The following is a 7,043-nucleotide window of genomic DNA, read 5'->3' on the forward strand; positions in this document are numbered from 1 at the left end:
GTAGTGCAGCTCCTTGCGGATGAGGGAAAAGGGTTTGGGGGTATGGTTCCACATAGAAAAATCTATAAATTTCTTTATTTTTTTATTTTTATTTTTTTTAGTAAAAAGCATGCATAGTATTATCAAGTACGACTGTCCTTTACAGCACTGTGTTGGGACACCACGAAGATCTAGCTGTATTTTCCAAAGCAGCGTGTCCTGAGCAGCCTCTCTGCAAGCGGGAAGGAGTGTCCCAAAGCAGCTCCTGTTCTCAGCTCACCCCACGCTGCACCGTCATTAACACTGCAGATAGAAACGAAGCTCAATGACGCTCTGAAGGACTGTGAGAATGACTTTGCATGATTGTTATTGTTTCTTTATTCCATATCGGATGATACAGACATTTGTTATCGGGCTTATACCCAGTTAGCTCCTGCCTATGCGTGAAATGTTCAGCTTTTGTCTTAAATTCAAAAGCCACTGATAAGAAATACATATAATAATTCTTGTCTTTTCCCCTGCCTCATCTTTAGCTTAATCTCTTCCCCAGGAACTGTTGAAAATATAGCACTGATAATATTTCACATTTTAAAACCGTGTCCAGATACCCTGTATTTAAGACACCAATCCTTTTAAAGCAAGCCATGTTTTCAAAAGATACAAATTCTTTTAAAGGGGGGGCGAAATGTTACTATTAAAAAGTTGGCTGTGTGTCTTTTGTTGTGGAAGATTAATGATTTTCAATGTACTTAAGAGGCTTCACAGCCGTAGCTAAAACTGTAACTATTACGATCAGGTGATTTCTTTAAAGAAAAAAACTTCCTCAAAAAGATTAGGAAAAAAACCTTCTCCAGAAGCCCTTCCTCTCCAGGCACAGTTCTTCACCGTCCTTCTGGTCCGTATTTAAATTCAGAGCCCAATCCCCCAGGGCTGCAGGTACCTGAGAACTCACACAGTCCCTGTGACATTTTGTGAGAGCATTTGTAGAGATCTCCATTCACCATCATGCAATAAAATCAGTCCTATTAAATCCAGAAATAAGCTCTTCTGGAGAAGATCGTGACAACTTTATCCTGGAGTCCTCTGCCCACTGAAGTGAGCGAGCCTTTATGGTCGCAAAGCAGCAGCAGCAGTTTCCTAACTTTTTGAGGACAAAAGCTAATGAGGACAACTTTCCTCTGAAAAACCGCCGGAGTTCGATACTGAAACACAAGTTAACAACGGCCAAAAGTGTTTGGATTTTGAATGGAAAAAAAAATTTTTTTTTTTTTGAAAAAGCAAAGAGAGGATGTGCTTTGTTCAACCAAACACAGGGATGTCTAAGATGAGGTAGATTCATTGATTCCAGGTGGGGAGAAAGATGGGATCTGAGAAGCTCTATACAGACACTGAACAGAATGAGAAAGCCTCACTAGCCCATATCTCATATATAGATATACTTATATGGCTTCACGCGGCAGGGGCTCGTCCTAAGAAAAGCCTGAGGAATTTCTATGAGCTGATTTTCCCTCATGTGAGGATCCAGCCTGTATGATCTATCACTGTCACTAACAAGCCACAGGAATTGATGAACAATGGTCTCCTTCCTCCCATCCCATGCAATAAAGTGGCACATCAGCTCCTGCAAGGAACACTCACTGGGGCTAAATACACCCTGGAGCAGCACATGGATATCGGTTTCAGGTGTTTCTGCCTGGCTTTAGTTTGGTCCCTGAAGCCTGGAATATCTACTCCTGTCTGCTCGCTCTTGGGTTCCTCAGCCTCTCCTCCTGCAGCCCACACACCACAAGGAGCACACAGACCCCGTTGGCAACCAAGCATTTTCTTGACTTGTATCTTAGATCAAAAAGGGGTTGTGGGAGTTACCAAAACCACCATTGGCCGTAAAGGTCCCTGTCAGGCATTAATAAGCCATAATGACCCTGATCAGCCTCACCTGGAACCTCCACCCACACTCATGGGGCCAGGAGCTCTATTTAAGCTCAGCCCTGGGCTTTGGCTTCCTTCTGGAGCTCTGTCAGAGGAGCACTGGTTGCTGCCTGGCCAAGGAGCCTCTTGAGCTAGACCCTGACCCTGACCTTGGCCCTGCCTTGTCCTTCTGAATCTGCCTAGACCTGATCCTAACCCTCAGCTTGGACTTGGACCTGCTTTATCATCATGGTGGCTGAGTAAGCTGGGGGTGTTCAGCCTGGAGAAAAGGAGGCTGAGGGGAGACCTTCTCGCTCTCTATGACTCCCTGAAAATAGGGTGTAGCCAGAGAGGGGTCAGTCTCTTCTCCCACGGAACAGGCAATGGGACGAGGAAATGGCCTCAAGTTGTGCTGGGCGGGTTAGATTGGATATTCGGAAAAAAATCTTCACCAAAAGGATCCCAGGGAAGTGGTGGAGTCACCATGCCTGGAGCGATTTAAGAGACGGGTAAATGTTGTGCTTAGAGATATGGTTTGGTGATGGGTTTTTGTCAGTGTTGGGTTGATGGTTGAACTTGATGGTCTGAAAGGTCCTGGACCTTTCTGTGCCTCTATGGCACTGCTGGCAGTCCAAGGACAGGCTGCGTCTACATGATTATAGATTGTTAAAGAGAACCAAAGATACTGCCTCTCCTGAGCTGGAGGAACCGTGTTGCCTGGAAGCAAACAGCTCTCCATGCTTGCTCAGTGCCTCAGCAATGTCCCCAAGGAGACATGGAGCAATGTTCCCAAACTGCCTGTGCTGCCAAGGAGAGAATCACTTTTGCCCCTTTTTATTAAAAGGAGACTGAGGCAGAAGGGAGTGGATTTGCCAAAGGCCTGGGGATTGACTTAAACCTGGGGCTGGGCTTGGATCTTTTACTTTTCTGTGGCACTGTGATGTCACAGAGGTGTCCCCTCTGCCGGGCTGTGACCTCACCAGGGTCCCTATAAAACATGGAGCACCCCCCCGTGTGTCCATGATGGACTGCTCATCCTTGGTGTCCTGCTCTGGGCTGCTGGGGCTGTCCTGCTGCCCACCAGGTACCAGGAGGGGAAACAGGAAGGTGGAGGGCACAGGACAAGGGACAATGTGCCAGTCAGTTGTCTTCCTTCTTGCCACCAAGGAGCAGAGCAGGACCGTGCCAGCGTGTCTGTGGCACATGAGGGGCGTGTGAGTGCACAGGTCTGTGACATGTTGCATGTGAATAAGAGTCTGAGAGCACAAAAACGGGACCAATTTGGAGTAACGAGCTGAGATGGTGCCTATACGGTTGGGCGCAGCAAACTCTGGATGCGTTCTGCAAGGAAATTCCTGGAAAATGAGCTGCGAAGGCTTCCCATGGCAGTGCAGTTCCATGGAAATGCTGCACCAGTCACCGCCCAAATGCCTGTTGGCTGGGACTGGCCTGGAGGTCACCTGCCCCAATGTCCCTGCTCAAGCAGGGCCACCTAGAGATGGTGTCCCAGGTCCTCGGGTCAGTCATCTCCAAGGAGGGAGAACCCACAAGCCATGGGGGCAGCATGTGCTTGGTCACCCTCACCATGAGAAAGGCTTTGCTGATGTTCAAGCAGAGTCTGCTGTGTGCCAGTCTGTGCCCATCGCTGGTGCTCCTGTCACAAGGATCGCCCAAAAGGAGCCTGGCTCCGTCTCGTTGGCAGTCTCCTGTAGGGTATTGGGAGATATTGAGGACGATCCCCCTGAAGCATTCCCTCCTCCAGGCTGGACAGGCCCATTTCTCAGCCTGTCCTCACAGGAGAGGTGCTCCAGTCCCTTCACCGTTCTCCTTTGTGGCCCTGTATGGAATTCTCTCCAGTATGGCCGTGTCTCTTGTCCCAGGGAGCCTAGTACTGGACACGCTATGTTGGCCAAATGGGGCGGTTTTGTCCCCAGAGGCCAAGGTTTGTATCTTCTGGGAACGGTCCTCAAGATGCCTGTGACGGGGAACCAGGGCCACAGCACTGTCCTCGTGTGTTGGGAACAGCTGTCTGCAGGTGGGGGTACGAAGGACCCCCCCATCCCGAGGGTGCAGAGAGGATCCACCGGACGGGGACGTTGGTCCTGACCTGCTGCACCCCCAGGCTTGTGCTGTCCTTGCTGAGAGGGCAAGCGCTCTCCTGCCTCCCCGTGTCGGAGAGGTCAGGCACCCTCCTGCCTGCAGAGCAGGAGCACACAAAGACACCCCTGGTGTCACTCGTCTGCCCCGGGATGTCCTCGACACTGGTGGCAGCAGAAGCACAGCCCTATGGCCGAGCGTCCACCTCTGTAGCAGCAGGTTGTGTCTCCACAGCAGGTCATGAGTTTTGCATCCCTTCGTTTGCAGCATGAGATGGCGTCGGAGGAAGACAAGGACAAGGACCCGGCAGAAGAAGACACCTCTTCCCCTGCGGCCAGCGCCAACCAGGAGACCCAGACCACGCCACCGGAGGCTCCTGAAGATGCAAACCCCCCGGTCCCCCAGGACACCAGCCACGCTGAAGGCTGCGCAAGCTGGTGCAGGCACTGCTTCTGCTTCTCCTGCGTGCAGGAGTGGGCCCGCAGAGAAGACACGTGCCCCAACTGCCAGCAGCCCGTCCGGCACCAGTTCCCCAGGCTGGGACCTCACAGCCACCAGGCGCAGGACATCGTGCCCAGAGGGAGACCTCGACGCTGCTTGGCAGAAAGAAGGAGGCGTCATTCCTCCGGCAGCCAGCGCCGCAGCTCTTCCAGCAGAGCCCACCACGGTGGCCATGCCGGGGCCGTGGGGAGGGGACGAAGCAGGTCCCAGAGCTGGCACCAAGATGGCCACAGCAGGGCTGGGCACGGCCGGGGCTACAACCCCTCCAGAAGCGGGAGGTGGCAGCGGAGCAGGTCTCAGGACAGTGGTCGCAGTGAGAGCCGAGCTCCGAGACACGAAAGGGATGTCCCGGTCTCCTCGTGGAGGAGCCAGCGGGCAGGCGGGGACACCTTCAGGGACCAGCATGCCACAAGGAGACGATCCCGGCAGAGGTCCCGAGCTAGGAGGATGCACTCCCGGGGCCACCGCGGCAGACTGTGGCGGTGGGACAGGGATGAGGAGCATCCCCGTGACCGGGACAGGCAATGGAGAAGGTCCCCCAGGCGAGGCCACAGGGGGGACATGGGCACAGCAGCCCATGGCTCCTCTGCAAGCTGGAGGCGGTGGAGGAGCAGGGATTGGGACCAGGATCGAGGTCCACGGTCTCAACGGGACATCTGGGACTACGTGGGGAGGAGTCAATACTGGTGGAGGTCCCGCAGCACTGGGGGCCGAGCACGAACACGGCGGGAGTGGCAAAGGAGGAGGAACTGGCACCAGGGGCAAGGTCCACGGCCTCAACGGGACGCCTGGGACTACTCAGGGAGGAGCCGATCCCGACGGTGGTCCCACAGCACTGGGGGCCGAGCAGGATCATGGCAGGAGCAGCAGAGGAGGAGGGATCGGGATCAGGGGCGAGCTCCAAGGTCCTGGCAGGGAGTCCCAGCTTATTCCAGGAGAAGAGAACGCCGTCGGCGGAGAGGCCACAATTCCTCCAGAGCGGGGCGTGCAGAAAGGAGGCGATCCCGGCGCAGGACCTTGTAGCCCACCCTACCAACACAGGGAACGCCATGCTCACACCCTGACCAACGCCTGGACGGCAGCACATACAGCCCAGGGACACCAAAGGCCCTCGAGATGGTGGTCATGTGGCTGATGAGGGGCACGTGGATGGTGGCAGTGGGACAGTCGCAACCTGGGATGCCACTGGCTCTGGCAGTGGCCAAGCCCACTGCTGCTCCTGAGGAATGAAAACCCTCCTGTCACCTCATCTCATGGCAACCCCTTCCGGTGCTTGACCTCCCTCCAATAAACAAGTTTTGTACAATCATTAGCTAGAGGTCCCTGTATCTCAGTTCGTGCCTGTTGTCTCTTGTCCTGTCATCGGACAGTGCTGAGAAGGGACTGCAGGAGCAGAGGAGCTTGGGAGAAGTAGGGCACAACAGCCCAGGATGGGGAAGGAGGAGAGGGCAAGCTGAGGTTCTCTGTTGGTGCTGTTTGTGCTCAAGGTCTCATGGTTGTTTGCCTGTGGAGGGGAGGACCAGGGAGACTCCTCCACAAAGCCCTTCCTCCATCTCAACTTATTACTCCACATCAGTCCTGGGTTTGTGTCTCTTGGTCTGCACGTGTGGCTCTTGGTCACCTGCAAAAGCCCAACAGGTGACAGACTCGATGGACTACTGGGTGGATAAGGAATTGGCTGGATGGTCACACTCAAAGAGCTGCGGTCAATGGCTCCATGTCCAAGCGGAGACCAGTGACGAGTGGTGTACCTCAGGGGTCGGTGGTGGGACCGGTGATGTTTAATGTCTCTGCTGGCGATATGAACAGCAGGATTCAGTGCACCCTCAGCAAGTTTGCCGATGACATGCTGGAGGGACAGGATGCCATCCAGGGGGAGCTGGACAGGCTGGACAGGTGGAACCGTGCCAACCTCATGAAGTTCAACCAGGCCAAGGGCAAGGTCCTGCACGTGGATCATGGCAATACCAGGCACAAATACAGGTTGGGTGGAGAATGGAGGGAGAGCAGCCCTGAGGAGGAGGACTTGGTGGTGTTGGTGAATGAGAAGGTCAACGTGAGCCAGTAATGTGCGCTGGGAGCCCAGAAAGCCCCCTGCACCCTGGGCTGCATCCCCAGCAGCGTGGCCAGCAGGGCGAGGGGGGGGGATTCTGCCCCTCTGCTCCGCTCTGGGGAGACACCCCCCCCAGTGCTGCCTCCAGCTCCGGGGCCACCAACAGCAGAAGGACATGGAGCTGTTGGAGCGGGGCCAGAGGAGGCCACGGAGATGCTGGGAGGGCTGGAGCCCCTCTGCTGTGAGGACAGGCTGAGAGAGTTGGGGGGGTTCAGCCTGGAGAAGAGAAGGCTCCAGGGAGACCTTAGAGCCCCTTCCAGTCCCTCAAGGGGCTCCAGGAAAGCTGGGGAGGGACTCTGGATGAGGGAGGGGAGCCATAGGAGGAGGGGGAAGGGTTTGACACTGGAAGAGGGGAGATTGAGATGAGATGTGGGGAAGAAGTTCTTTGCTGTGGGGGTGGTGAGAGCCTGGCCCAGGTTGCCCAGAGAAGCTGTGGCTGCCCCAT

The sequence above is a fragment of the Numenius arquata genome, chromosome 6 (genome assembly GCF_964106895.1).
Source record: "Numenius arquata chromosome 6, bNumArq3.hap1.1, whole genome shotgun sequence".
Lineage (NCBI taxonomy): Eukaryota > Metazoa > Chordata > Aves > Charadriiformes > Scolopacidae > Numenius > Numenius arquata.